This window comes from Lutra lutra, chromosome 16, assembly GCF_902655055.1.
Source record: "Lutra lutra chromosome 16, mLutLut1.2, whole genome shotgun sequence".
In the NCBI taxonomy this organism is placed as follows: domain Eukaryota; kingdom Metazoa; phylum Chordata; class Mammalia; order Carnivora; family Mustelidae; genus Lutra; species Lutra lutra.
This window is the reverse complement of record NC_062293.1, coordinates 21,394,399-21,410,198: the sequence shown is the minus strand read 5'-3', so window position 1 is coordinate 21,410,198 and position 15,800 is coordinate 21,394,399. Positions and strand designations below refer to the sequence as shown.

The following is a 15,800-nucleotide window of genomic DNA, read 5'->3' as shown; positions in this document are numbered from 1 at the left end:
TGAGCAGTTATAATACATGTAACTGACAAGGAATTAGTTTCCAGAATATGCAAGGAATACCTACAAAAAAATAAGAAAGAGAAAAAACAACCCAGTGAGAAAGTGGGCAAAAATATGAATGGATGCCCAGAAGAGGAAAGCTGAATAGCGTATGTCACACCTGCCAACTGGAATAAATTAGAAGGATGGATAAGGGGAATTCTTATCCACTAGTAGTCGCTGTGTAAATAGATACAGTTACTTTGGAAAACAGTTTGATCTGATCTCAGAACAGTGAGCGTCAATATGCCTGTCATCCAGTAATTTCCTTCCTAGGTACATCTTCCAGAGACAGTCATACAAGAATATTAACAGAAGTATTATTCATAATACTAACACACACACACACACACACACACACACTCTTGAAACAGCCCTAATGTTCATCAGCAGTAGAATGAATAAATACATTGACAGATATTCACACAATGGTATACAATGCAGCAGTCTGAAATGGACAAAGTACATCCTTCACATGGATGGATCTAAAACGCATGTCTAATGAAAGCAAGGACACAAAATAGTGTTTTCAGGTCAATCAATTGATATAAGTCACAAAAACAGGCAGAACTAAATCATGTATGATTAAGGGATATACATACAGATCGTGTGGTAGATTGCAAGCAACAGTCACAAAGCCCACACCCCTTTGCAAGTCCTCTTAGAGTTTGAGGGGCATCTGGACCATTGACATTTTTTGAAGTCTCCTGATATATTAAAGAAATGAAAAAAAAAATCCAAAATGGGGGTAGCCAAAATTACCATGTTTATTTTTATTTCCTACACATTAGCATTTTCAACACAAAAAATAGAGTATGTTCATGTCAATACAAGATTTATAAAAAATGCTCGCTTATTCTCATGCATTGTAGGCTGTGGGATCCAGTGCTGGGACAGTTTTAACTGGCGAGACGAACTGAAGGTCTTTCAGTGCTGGAAGTGATCACTGAAACCAGATATTGCCACATTTGAACGTAACCTCTAAAGTCTCTGAATGGGAAGCCATAGGTTGAATGACTCTTCCTGCAACTGGCCTCATGTCTGGATTATTTCACTAAGGTTTGATGTTATACCAAGGATAGCAACTAGGTACTTATTTTATATTAGCTTGACTAAGAGAAGGCCTAACCAAATTCCTCCCAAAACAGAATAATTTTTCATCCAGGCAAATTCTAGTTCCTATTCTTAGAATCACAGTTAAGAACTTAATGACAATTTTAAAAGAACCTCTTAACTCCTGCTTCTAGCCATCAATGGTTCATAAATGTAGAGGTCTATCTCAAAATGCCTACCTACAAATGCAAACCTGATCGTTTGACTTCTCTGAAAAATTCCTGGCGCTTATGTGGTCAAATCCAATACATAGCTCTCTAAGATCTAACCCCTGCCTACCTTTCCAGAATCCCCTTCACACTCTCTGTCCTCCTACTCTGCAGTTCAGTAACACAAGCCACTGATACCCCTCCACTTCATGCCTTTGCATGGGTGTCATTCCTTCCAGGAAGACATCTTTGTGTACCCAGACTCTTTCCTTTCTAGGGTCCCCAGCTCTCTTGGTTTGCCTGAGACTGAGAGGTTTTCTGGGATGTGAGATTTTGAGTGTTGAAATAAGGACAGTTCCAGGCAAACCAAGACAGTTGGTCATCCTTTTCAGCTCTCCAGTGCATGTCTGTCTGGGATACACATGCATACACTCTGGTCCTGAATTCTTTGTTGAATGAATGGGTGTGGATGTGGGGAGGAGATAAGGATGACTCTCAGGGTTCTGACTTGGGTGACTGGGCCATGATAATCGTGCCCTTTACTGAGGGGGTGCACTGAGGCAGGGCTGGGACGTGATCCGGGGAGGGATATTGCAAAGGAATACATGATGTATTCATCTGTAGACATGCCAAGTTTGTGGTGTCTGCACTATCAGATGTACATGGAGAAGACCTCTATGAAGATGACTGTTGAATGCTCCAGTCTGAAAGAACTGGGTTGGTGGTGTACAATGAAGTAGTAGGTAAGCTTTCTTCTACTTTGTTCTCACGTTATCCCTCATATACAAATTACCACCATAACTCTAGTTCACTTGGTCTTTTGGGAACTCCAGAGTCAAATCTCTGCACTGATAGATCACAGTGATGGGGAGGAGCCCTACCTTGCATGGGCCTCTTTGCTGCCCTAAGGTTTTTCCTTTCCATTCCATTTCCTTTCCATTCTTTAGACTATACTCTAGAATGTACAGAGTACTGCCACATTGCCAGGCAACTGAACATTTCATTCATTTCAATAAATTAAAAATGTAGTAGTTATGGTACTTAAGTGCAATTTGTGAAGGATCCAAAGTCTGACCTAGACTTAGCAACTGAAGGGTAACAACCAATTAGCATTGAACCTTTTGGACTTTAAGGGAAGAAGTGATCAGTGGTTCAGTTTTATGATGTCTTTTCATGTTATTTGAACAACCTAAACTTAGTATTTTTGAAAACAAGTGACAGTTACTCACTGTGTTATTCTTCATGGTATGTATGTATGTATGTATGTATGTATTTCATGGTGCTTATTTTTAAATACAAAGAACTGTAGGCTATTATGTCTGGAAGAGACCTTGAAAATTGTGTAGGTCATGTTTCTCGTTTTATAAACAAAAGAGCTAGGGTGTTCATAGATTAATTGTTGGGGCATCTGTTGCCTATAGCAACAATACAAATATAGAAAGTTGGTCAACTTAATCAGCATAATGTTTGCTCTCTAAATTGTTTTTCAGTAAATTTGCCTGATCCAGGAAAGCTGCCTTGCAAACAGCACCCTGATAAAAAAACAAAAACAAAAACAAAAACGCAACTCTCACTGATTGTATTACTACTTAAGAGGCCAATAATATGGCCATATGTTCTAATTTCCACTCTGGGGCTAAAAACCTGCTCTTTCAATATCTTCCTCCATTTGCTCCTAATAGAATGAAGTAGATGTTCTACGGTGTGGCAGTGATCACTGGCCCCAGAATATTCCTCAAACAAGGTATAGTATATATGAGTACATCAAGCCAGATGAGGAGATGTATTATTAATTGGTCTTGTGGAGCACAAACAGCATATGTGTTCACATTTCAGCCTTGTTGGGTATGTCATTACTTTTTAATGTGCACACATATAAGTTAGAAAAAACTATAGAAAGCAGATTGTTGATTAGATGCTTATAATGAAAATATGTTGTAGGGAATTAGGCTAGAACTTGAAATGAGGGAGAGAGAGAGAAATAGAGAAAGAGAGACCAAGAGAGGCAGGTTGAGAAAGAGTGAGTTTTTACAACATATAATTTTGGAAGGAGGAGTTGTAAACAGGTTTTAGTAAAAAGTCTATAAAGATCAACATTTTGTGAACTAGGCAGTTGGCAAAACACCAAAACTGGCTTTTAAAAATAAAAAAAAATAAATTAATCAAATCATTTATTCTTTGTTGAATAAATGAACAGTGTATTCAGTCTCCAGTTACGTTTGTTGAATGTAATAAATATGACATTTGACTAGAAGTCATGTTTTTAATCTCTAATTCAGATCCCCTCCCCCCCGCCCAGCCTCCACAGGCATAGGGTCTTAGCATTGTCAAAATGGAAGCACCATATAGCAAAAACAGCCCAGGAAGCAATGATCAATTAGTCAGATACTGCTCTCAAGGAATGCCTCTAGCAGAGGAAATACTGACGTGGATTTTAATTTTAACTGTAATTTTAAAAAAAGATTTATTTTTTTTTAAGAGGGAGGAGGGGTGTACAGAGAGGGAGAGGGAATTCCCCCAAGATCCCCAGGACCCTGAGATCATGACCTGAACCAAAATCAAGAGTCAGCTGTCTGACTGAACCACCGAGATGCCCCTTAATTTTAATTTTAATTTTAATGTGCATGGATAAGAAAGATGAATGAGTGTGGGAAGGGAGAGTAGAACATGGAGACCTGAGGGGCTCTGAAGATAAAGACTTGGATGAGTTAAGTCAGCTATCCAGCTCTGGGGTCCAGGTTATATATTAACTGTTGAGTGGGGATGCTAGGATATGATAAGGTAATAAATCCTTAGGTAATCCCATTTGGGCATCAGAGGGTCAGGAGGAAACAACCTTATCATGAGGAGCGTCATTTAACCTGATTTTGAAAAGCGAAGGCAGAGAAACACCATCACTGTGACAAGATTGACTCGCGACAATACCCAGTGCACATAGTAGAGCCTTTGGACAGTTTGATGTTTTGTTCCTGTGCTGTGTTCCTTGCCTTGTAACCAGGGGCTTTACACCTCCCTGGGGACTTCCTAGGTGTCAGTGGAGACCTGGTTCATTCCTATTTTTTTTCTAAAAACAAGTTGCTACCATTCAGCTCTCATAATGCTGCTAATATTTTTGATGCCTCATGTTCCACAAAGGCCTCCTTTGTTTGGTGTTTTCTACTTTTTTTTTTTTTTTGGTGTTTTCTACTTTTTTAAGCAATGAAAAGCCTGGAGCAATTTCTTATGTGTTTGACACATATGTTGAGGGATACTTAATAATTGCTGCCCAGGGCAAAATATAACAGGGTTTTATAGCCAAGTCTTTTGTTGATAGAGGGGACAGGCTGGGAGCTACACACACTGTTTCAAAATCAATGCGTCTCTGTGACATGAGCTGCCAGGAGGACTACAGGTTTTGGAAGCCCAGAGTAATTAAGGAGCAATATATTGGTTCTGAGGAACTGACATTAATGTTGACATATGAGGTTTCTGGGCAATTTGATCTGTAACAATAATTCATTTTTTCCTATTGCAGCACTAATTTTGTTCCTAAGTCATTGGAGGCTTTATTAAAGATTTACCTGGTGGCTTTTTAAAAGCACAGTATTTACTGTGGTGTATGTTCAGTTACCAGTTATGTTTATTGGACATAATAAGTGTGACATTCAGCCAGAGGCCGGGTTTTAATCTCTAATTCATCCTCTGCCCCAACAGCCTAGACTGACACCAACATAGGGTCTTAGCATTGTCAACATGAAAATACCAGACCACAAAATTGTTCCTGGAAGCAGTGATCAGCTAGCCATAGATTAAAATGGAAACCAATTATTCTGGCCTGCCATGCTCTCATGTTAAAGCCACTGTCCTTAACCTGCTTCACCACCATGATTGCATTTTGTCTCCAACGTTTTGCATTGTAGTATTCCAGAAATTTTAGCTCACATTCTTTTTTTTTTTAAGATTTTATTTATTTATTTGAGAAGGAGAGAATGAGAGAGAGAGAGAGAGAGAGAGCACTAGAGGGGGAAAGTCAGAGGGAGAAGCAGATTCCCTGCTGAGCAGGGAGCCTGATGCAGGACTCAATCCTGGGACTCCAGGATCATGACCTGAGCCGAAGGCAGTCACCCAACCAATGGAGCCACCCAGGCACCCCTTTAGCCCACATTCTTAATGTGGACACTTGAATGAAATCTTTTGGTAGAACTATAAGAAGTCTTTAAGGACTCTGTCCTCTTTACAGCTCTGTCAAAATGGATTCAGCAAGTAGTTTGTATATTATTTCATAGCTTGGGAGTTTTAAAATAGTCCTAAGGGGGCGCTTGGGTGGCACAGTCGGTTAAGTGGACAACTCTTGGTTTGAGCTCAGGTCGTGATCTCAGGGTCATGAGACTCTCTCTCCCTCTCCCCCCATGATCTCTCTCCTTCTCTCTCAAATAAATAAGTCTTTAAAACTGTACTAAGATATTTATATACACAGGTGATAATATCCAAGGTAAACTTACCATCATAAAATTTACCTTTTGGAATGAACCAGCTCTCTTGGTGAGGAAAGAATAAAGTCAGAAAAGAAAATGGCTGCAAAAACCTGAAATTGACTCAAAAATTTTAGGTCCATCTTTCAAAGATATCCCAGAACTTGTGCCTTCATCATAAAATAATTCATTATAATCAATTTTGAGTTATTCTTCCACATTTTTCTTTATAAGCCTATTTGCCCCATGTTGCTCTGCTATGCCCCATATTAAAACTTGAAATGCAGTGTACGTGTTTACATACATATCAAACACAATTCATAAATGTGTATATACATGTGTTCACAACTTTCTGCTATAAAGGAAATGTCAGATTTACATACTCCCTGATTTGGAGGAATAAAAGGTTAATGATGACTTCTATTTTCTTATATATTGAGAAACACACATTTGAAAAATAGACTCAGTAAAAGAATTAAGGAAGGGGCACCTGGGAGCCTTGGTTGATTAAGTGTCTGCCTTCAGTTCAAGTCATGATCCCAGGGTCCTGGGTTTGAGCCCAGCAGCAGGCTCCCTGCTCAGCAGGGAGTCTGCTTCTCCCCCTCCATAAACATGAGCACACTTAGTATACACTAGGCTAGTAGCATTGTGTCACTGATATTGATTGAGCCCGTGTGGCTAGTATTAGATTTGCTGAAGGACAACCTTCTGGATGAACATGTAACTGAGAAAGCATGTGGTAACTTTGAAATGTGTACAGTGACCCAGACATATTGTAAGTGGGAGGAGCTATGAATGATCTACTTAGAGCATCAACACATGAGATATTCATGTGCTGGGCACTGAGGATAGAAAGATGCATAAGACAAGGTCCTGTCCTCAGGTCTGCTCCACTCTGGTGTGTGTGTGTGGGGGGGTATGTTGGGATGGAGGGAACCAGAGAAGCAAATTTATAGTGCAGTGAGAAGTTGAGGGATAAACTCAGCTATCAGGGTGTTCCCTTCTTGGATGATGTCCAGGGGTGGTCTCATGTTCCTACCCTAGGGAGTTTATAATCAAATGGAGAGGATATGTAAGGGAAGGTCCAGTAGTGCTCCTAGAACAGTGCTATTCAATAGCAACCACATATCTAAGTTAAAATTTTCTAGGGCCACATTTAAAATGGTTTAAAAAAAAGGATTAATTTTAATAATGTATTTTGTTTAAGCCAATATAGCCAAAACATGTAATCTATAAAATTATTAATGAGATACTTTACTTTTTTTTTGAAATGTCTTTTTTTTTTTTTTAAGATTTTATTTATTTACTTGAGAGAGAGAAAGAGAGCAGAAGCTAGTGAGAGGGGCAGGCATAGGGAGAGGGAGAAACAGACTCCCTGCCGAATGGGGGGCCTGATGCGGAGTTCATTCCCAGGGCCTGGGGATCATGACCTGAGCCAAAGGCAGACACTTAACCAACTGAACCACCCAAGCGCCCCTTTTTTGAACTGTCTTTGAGATGTGGTATCCACATAAACTAACAGCATATCTCCATTTAGACAAGCCCTCAGTAGGTTCATGAGGTTAATGGCTACTTTACTGATAGTTCTAGAGCTCAGCTACTCAGTCTCACAGTACAGGTGTGCCCTGGGTCCCCTACTTACTTCCTGAATCAGGATCTACATTTTAACAAGACCCTTGATGAATCACTGATGCTTTATATGTGCTGTCTGATGACTCAGAAAGCTGATTATTTGAAATCACACACAACCTCGCCTCTAATCATATTTGTGCTGTATACTTCCTTATCAGAGATTAGGTAAACTATCTTATCATAACCAGACCAAATGTAGGGTTCATTTTAGCCCTTGTTGGAATCAGTGGCTTCTCATTAGTTTTTTCTTTTTTTTTTTTTTAAATTTATTTTCAGCATAACAATATTCATTGTTTTTTGTACCACACCCAGTGCTCCATGCAATCCATGCCCTCTCTAATACCCACCACAGGGTTCCCCCAACCTCCCACCCCCCCACCTCTTCAAACCCTTCAGATTGTTTTTCAGAGTCCATAGTCTCTCATTGTTCACCTCCCCTTCCAATTTCCCCCAACTCCCTTCTCCTAACTCCCCATGTCCTCCATGCTATTTGTTATGCTCCACAAATAAGTGAAACCATATGATAATTGACTCTCTCTGCCCGACTTATTTCACTCAGCATAATCTCTTCCAGTCCCGTCCATGTTGCTACAAAACTTGGGTATTCATCCTTTCTGATGGAGGCATAATACTCCATAGTGTATATGGACCACATCTTCCTTATCCATTCGTCCGTTGAAGGGCATCTTGGTTCTTTCCACAGCTTGGCAACAGTGGCCATTGCTGCGATAAACATTGGGGTACAGATGGCCCTTCTTTTCACTACATCTGTATCTTTGGGGTAAATACCCAGTAGTGCAATTGCAGGGTCATAGGGAAGTTCTATTTTTAATTTCTTGAGGAATCTCCACACTGTTCTCCAAAGAGGCTGCACCAACTTGCATTCCCACCAACAGTGTAAGAGGGTTCCCCTTTCTCCACATCCCCTCCAACACATGTTGTTTCCTGTCTTGCTAATTTTGGCCATTCTAACTGGTGTAAGGTGATATCTCAATGTGGTTTTAATTTGAATCTCCCTGATGGCTAGTGATGATGAACATTTTTTCATGTGCCTGATAGCCATTTGTATGTCTTCATTGGAGAAGTGTCATTAGTTTTTTCTTGATCAGGATGTTGAGATATTTTAGTGAAAAATGAAGGGTAGGGCCAAGGATGAGACAGGGTCAACTTTTTACTCAACAATGACACTATCATTATCATCATAGCAATTCTTTTTGGACATTTAAATGTTTTGAGAGGGAGAAAGAGGAGGAGAGGGATTGAGAAGGTCTGGTTAGTTTCTTAATTCATGGGTTTTTCATTATGTCAGACCCCTTCCCCCCAGGGTTGGCTTCATGGGCATATGACCTTAGAAGGGTCTGGCACTTTTTAAAAAAATTTAATTTAATAATTTAATTAATTTATTTGAGACAGAGCACACACACATGTGCATGCATGTGAGAGCACGCATGAATGGGGGTAGGGGTAGAGGGAGTGGGAGAAAGCAGACTCCCTGCCAAGCATGAAGGCTGAAGTGGGGCTCAATCTCAGGACCCTGAGATCATGACCTGAGCTGAAGGCAGATGCTTAACCGACTGAGCCATCCAGGCACCCCTGTCTGGCCCTTGTTTTAATGCTCTGCTTTTGCAGTGTGGAAATTTTTAATAATTCTGAACAAGAGGTCCTGAATTTCATTTTGCCCTGGGCCTGCCCATTATGTGCCTTCTTCTGTTCTCCCCCTTAAGTGTGTTCTTAATATTCACCTGTATGTAGCTAGCTGTAAGAGAGTAAGTATGGTTTGGGAGGAGCTGATGCTCTCTTTCACTTCTCCATCACCACAATCTCTTTATAGCCCAAGAAATAAAAAAGAGATAACCCAGGCTTCGGGGGAACTAGGATCAACAATGCATGACCTAATGGTGCTTTAAAACTGGATGTCAGTGAAGGCTAAATGCTCTGACGGTGTAACAAAACACCGTTCCCATGGAACAAAGAGTAAGTCCTAAATCAACATGTATAAATAGCCCCACCCTCCCAATCATCTCCACCAAATTTACTTTTATTCATCCACACTGTTTGTACAGAGCTCAGGTCTATCTGGACAATGCCAGTGAGTCAGCTGGGTCCATCTGTGTTGAAAGTTGTGTATCAGTGAAAGTTAAAAGGTTGACTTGCTTCTGTTTTGTCACAATTTTAATAATAAAGTGTATATGCTTTTGGTAGTTTTAGTGCTCAGACCCCAAATCAAATGCTTTGAGCTAACTCAAAGCTTTCAATTTTCAATTTTCAATACTTCAAAGTATTCAATTTTCAATACTAATCTACTTGGTCTAATTTATAATGCCTTAAACTCAGAGTTTGGTCCATGGAGCTGCAACACTGGCCTCACCTGCGAGCTGGATATGAAAGACCCACAGTGAATATTATCCTCAATGTGGAAGAACTGAGAGCTTCTCCCCTAAGGTCAGGAACAAGACAGATATGTCCACTCTCACCACTGTTGTTCAACATGGCAGTACAAGTCCTTGCCTCAGCAATCGACGAGGAAAAGAAATTAAAGTCATCCAAGCTGGCAAAGAAGTTAAACTTTCACTCTTTGGACACAACATGATACTCAATGTAGAAAATCTAAAGACTGCCAAAAAATTGCTAGAACTGATAACAGGCTTTCAGCAAAGTTGCAGGATATAAAATCTATGCACAGAAGTCAGTTGCATTTCTATACACTAGCAATGAAACAGAAGAAAGAGAAATCAAGGGATTGATCCCATTTGCAATTGTACCAAAAAACACAAAATACATAGGAATAAACCTAACCAAAGAGGTAGAAGATTCAGAAGGTATTCTGAAAACTATGTAACACTTATGAAAGGAATTGAGGAAGACACAAAGAAATGGAAAAACATTCTATGCTCATGGACTGGAAGAACAAATATTGTTAAAATGTCTATGCTACCTAAAGCAAGCTACACATTCAATGCAATCCCTATCAAAATACCATCAGCATTTTTCACAGAGCTGGTATAAACTATCCTAAAATTTGTATGAACCAGAAAAGACCCTGAATAGCCAAAGTAATGTTGAAAAAGCAAAGCTGGTGGCATCACAATTCTGAACTTCAAGCTCTATTACAAAGCTGTCATCATCAAGACAGTACAGTACTGGCATGAAAACAGACATTATAGATCAATGGAACAGGGTGGAGAACCCAGAAGTGGGTTGGGTACAAAAGTTGGGTATTGGGAGGGAGACAAACCATAAGTGACTCTTAATCTCACAAAACAAACTGAGGGTTGATGGGGGGAAGGGGGTTGGGAGAAGGGGGGTGGGGTTATGGACATTGGGGAGGGTATGTGCTATGGTGAGTGCTGTGAAGTGTGTAAACCTGGCGATTCACAGACCTGTATCTCTGGGGGTAAAAATATATGTTTATAAAAAATAAAATTTAAATTAAAAAAAAAGAAACAAAACACAGGATAATAGGGGAAGGGAGGGAAAAATAAAATAAGATGAAATCAGAGAGGAAGACAAACCGTAAAACACTCTTAACTATAGTAAAGAAACTGAAAGCTGGATGAGGGGAAGAATGGGGGTAGGGGATTGGGGGTTGGGGGAACTGCATAATGGGCATTAAGGAGGGCATGTGATGTAATGAGCACTGGGTGTTATATGCAACTGATGAGTCACTGAGCTCCCTCTCTGAAACTAATAATATACTATATGTTAATTAATTGAATTAAAATAAAATAAAATTTAAAAAAAAGTGGACCCTCAACTCTATGGTCAGTTAATCTTCGATGAAGCAGGGAAGAATACCCAATGGAAAAAAGATAGTCTCTTTAACTAGATGTTAAAGTGATGTTGGGAACATTGGACAGTCACATGCAGAAGAATGAAACCAGACCACTTTCTTATACCATACACAAAAATAAACTCAAAATGGACAGAAGACCTAAATGCGGGATAGGAATCTATCAACATCCTAGAGGAGAACATAGGCAACAACCTGTTTGACCTCGGCCACAGCAGCTTATTGCTAGGCATGTCTCCAAAGGTCAGGGAAACAAAACAAAAATGAACTAGTGGGACTTCATCAAGATAAGATGCTTTTGCACAGCAAAGTAAACAGTCAGCAACACTAAAAGGCAATCTGTGGAGTGGGGGGAAGATATTTGCAAATGACTTATCAGATAAAGGGCTAGTATCCAGAATTTATAAAGAACTTATCAAAATCAAGACCCAAAAAACAAATAAGCCAGTCAAGAAATGCGCAGAAGACATGAACAGACATTTTCCCAAAGAAGACATAAAAAGGGCCAACAGACACATGAAAAAAAAAATGCTCAATATCACTCAGCATCAGGGAAATAGAATTATGCTGAGCGAAATAAGTCAAGCAGAGAGAGTCAATTATCATATGGTTTCACTTATTTGTGGAGCATAACAAATAGCATGGAGGACAAGGCGAGTTAGGGAAATAGAAATCAAAACCACAATGAGATACCACCTCACAGTGCTCAGAATGGTTAAAATTAATAACTCAGGAAACAACAGATGTTGGTGAGGATGCAGACAAGGGGAACCCTCCTACACTGTTGGTGGGAATGCAAGCTGGTGCAGCCACTCTGGAAAACAGTATGGAGATTCCTCAAAAAGTTAAAAATAGAGCTACCCTACGACCCAAAAATTGCACACTAGGTATTTACCCCAAGGATACAAATGTACTGACCCAAAGGGGCACTTGCACTCCAATGTTTATAGCAGCAATGTCCGCAAGAGCTGTGTAGAAATATAGGGCAGGGACCTTCCAGTGTGGGTAGAGCAGTGGCCCCTCACAACCCAAGCTGGTGCTGAGGGATGGAAGGATCAAGACCAAGGGGAAAGGAGGCCACAGGTAAATGGTTATGGTGTGCGGACAGCCTTGTCCTGCAAGGACTCTGGCTTTTAGTCTCTATAATATGGGCAGCCAATGAAATTTGCCCGTGGAGTAATCCCCTATTATCTTTTGAAAGATACATACAGGCCTCACTTTATAAACAGTGATTTTAAATGAGCAGAATAGGCAACACACCACTTCTTCTTTACCCCTTCATTTGAGAGGGGGATGTAGTTCCAGTGGTCACACACACACACGCACACACACACACACACTTGAATGCAAAGAAATTGAAGCTACAGAACAAACTAGTAATGACTCAAAGTGAGACCCCTAACACTTCCCAAATGGGGTCAGAAGCTAAGGACTCTGGTAACGGAGGCAGAGTCTGGGTAACTGGAGTTGCCCTTCACTCACGCACCCACCCCTTCCTTCTTTCCTTCCCTCCTTCCTTCCTTCCTTCCTTCCACCCATCTGATCATTAGGAATTCTGGGAACCTAGTGTCATCCAGGTACAAATATGAGTAAGCGTGTTTTCCCCTGAGGATTCACAGCATAGGCAGAGAGGCTAGCGTAGGGCTTGCAAGTGGATGTACATGGGAGCACCTGGAGAAAGTGGCACATAGGTGGGGTCTGGCACAGACAGCAGAATATTATGCAGCAGGCACCATCTGGCAGAGATAGTATTCTCATCCCAACAGAGTGTTACATGGTACTGAAGCAGCCGCTTTCACTTTCCTTCAAAAAATGCCTTTCAAGCTTATTCATAATAAAGAATAAAGCCTTTGCCTTTATTCCATGATCACCAAGCAATTATCTGATCTCTAATGTAGTTTGTAGGCACAGTGGTCATAAGACAAGGTACACCAGATAGTGGTCAAACACCATCACCACTTTCACTGTAAATGAATAGGGGTTCTCTTGTTACTGGGGTTTATATGACTCTATTCTCTTAGCTCCTTTTCAACCTTAAGTGGACTGATAACATAAAGTTTGTCTGAGGAACAACCTTGAAGTTTGAGGAATGGACCTTGGCCACCAAAAGTGCTTTGAATGGCTAAGTGTATATAATGCAGGGGCTCTGGAATGTTCCTCCAGAAATATTCTATCTTCCCCACTGTGAGTACCAATGAACTAGTGTGCCCCTATAGCCGTGAATGTGACACTGACAGCCACATAAGGACATGGCACAATAATATCCAGCACTGTATCCCACGAAGTGGGCTATCTGAAGAAGGGGCTAAAATATCCCCAGCTTCAACACAGGGCAGTGCAGAGATCTCTGGTGAGGTCTGGATATAAAGTCTAACATAGTACGTGCACAGTTAATAGTTAATAAATGAATGAATGAATTAGTATGAGGGATCCAATTTATCTTTTAAAGAGGAAGACAATTCTCTGTATTTTTCTTTAAACTCCTTTCTGTTTTTAAGGTGTCCACCCCCGATTAAAATGTGTTTTACTATGTTCCTTATTCAGTGAAGGAATTTTGACTGCATGTTTCTGTAGGTAAATGAACATAAAACAATCATTTCATGTTAGCTTTGTCATGGGAAAGAACACAGAACCTGGAGTCAAGAGATACAGGATTTTGCTCTGTGTTGCTGTGACCAAGTTTCTTCACTTTTCAGGAAATAGTATCATCGAAGATAAAAATGAATCATTTGGGGTCCAAAGTCTTAAATTCCATGTTGCAACTTTATTTTTTTCTGCAAAGGCTTATTTATTTATTTTAGATAGAGGAAGCGCGCGAGAGAGCGTATGTGCGCGTGAGTGGTGGTAGGGGGGTACTGGGGCAGAGGGAGAGGCAGAGAAGCAGATTCCCCTCCAAGCGTGGAGCCCCACATGAGCTTTCCTCTCAAGAGCCTGAGATCATGACAGACAAAATCAAAAGTCCAGCACTAAAAAAAAAAAAAAAAAAAAAAAAAAAAAAGTCCAACACTTAATCAACTGAACCACCCAGGAGGCCCTCCGCCTTGCATCTTTAAAAGAAGTATTTATTTATCTCTTGCTCCCTCTGCTGGGCGATTGGCATTGTGCTTTGCTCTTATAATGACTATATTACGTAGCTGTGGGATTTTCTTTATTCTTTTTTACTTAAAAATTCCCAAGCTTATACTGAACTATAATTAGACTCAAGAAATCCTTTGGTTTCTGTCATTAAGCTGCACACTGGAATCTCCAAGGGGCTTGATGTCATAAGCTAAGGACAGAATTCAGGCTTTTACTGTGTTCAGTGTTTTTGTCCTAGAGGATGGCATTTGGCCACAGTGTTTTCAAATTTAAGAAATCAGAAGCCACAATCCTTTGTGTTTTTAACCTAGGGACCGTTGTTTTACATCAACATGGACATTTTAAGGGATGTTCCAAAATCTTGAACTAGCTCAGGGTATGGGCATTCATACTACTTCTGACTTGATCCTTCAAATCAGTCTACTTGGAACTTACCTTCAAGGTCCTACTAAGTTCTTTTAAGAGTATTGTGTGACTGAGTTGCTGTCCTGCCCATCTTCTTTCGCTGTTATTTTACTTCAGATAATTCAGATTATTTCCCATAACTCTTATGGTTTTTGTAGCTAACAGTGGGTGCTGAAAAACGGGCCCACAAGAATGATTGTTGTCTTGGCTGCTGTGGTTAAGACATCCAGATCCACATCAATTTTTATTTCAAAACTCAGATGCATTAATGAGTCCACATTCTAATTTGCTTGGTATTCAAAACTTTTATTTTTATTTTTTAAAAAAGATTTTATTTATTTATTTGACAGACAGAGATCACAAGCAGGCAGAGAGACAGGCAGAGAGAGGAAGGGAAGCAAGCTCCCTGCTGAGCAGAGAGCCTGATGTGGGGCTTGATCCCAGGACCCTGGGATCATGACCTGAGCTGAAGGCAGAGGCTTTAACCCACTGAGTCACCCAGATGCCCCGGTATTCAAACCTTTTAAATGTTTGCTTCCCAGATTCTCTTTTTTCAAGTCAGAAGTCCTTGCCCTCCTGACACTTGGTCTGTGGCACTGTCTGCATCTGTCTTGATCCTAGTCCTCGACTACATGGCGTCTGCACGGTGTAGACACCACTGCCATCTCACAGTCATGGTCAGTGGGGGTTTCACTTCACAGGCTGCCCAACATTCCTTTTCCTGTAGAGCCTCAGAGAGTGAGGCAATGCCGAGACCACGATTTTACAACCTCCTCTTCCCAGAAGCTCTTTAATTAGGACACTTGTGTTAAAAAAAGAAGACTGATTTTAAAAAATGCTAAAGCATCATATGGAGGAGGGTTGCCTAAATGACAAGAAAGATACTTTAAAATCCCAGCCTCTGTTTTTATTGGTCAGAGGAATTCTGAGGTTGCCCCAGGGGAGAATTGTGAGGACAGAGGATTTAGGTCCTGTATCCCCAGGTTCCAATTACTGTGTCTGTTGATCAGAAAGGGAAGTCCGTCTTCTGACTTCTGTGTATCTTTGTCAGTTGTTGTTGATGGACTCATTACATATGAAATTGTCATTTTTGTGGGTCAAGCAAGTGGAATATCAGCAGTTTCATATAGTTTGGCCTATTTC

General features: G+C 40.4%; 2 long non-coding RNA genes across 2 annotated transcripts in view; both read left to right on the top strand.

Moving 5' to 3' along the window:
• Window positions 1-15,800, top strand: part of LOC125087297 (uncharacterized) — a 156,779-nt gene that overhangs the window by 61,927 nt on the left and 79,052 nt on the right. The gene's annotated exons all lie outside the window — the stretch shown is intronic.
• Window positions 2,983-10,259, top strand: LOC125087298 (uncharacterized). The gene is made up of 2 exons (XR_007123402.1): window positions 2,983-3,045; window positions 9,719-10,259. It is a non-coding gene; the product is annotated as an uncharacterized LOC125087298 (long non-coding RNA).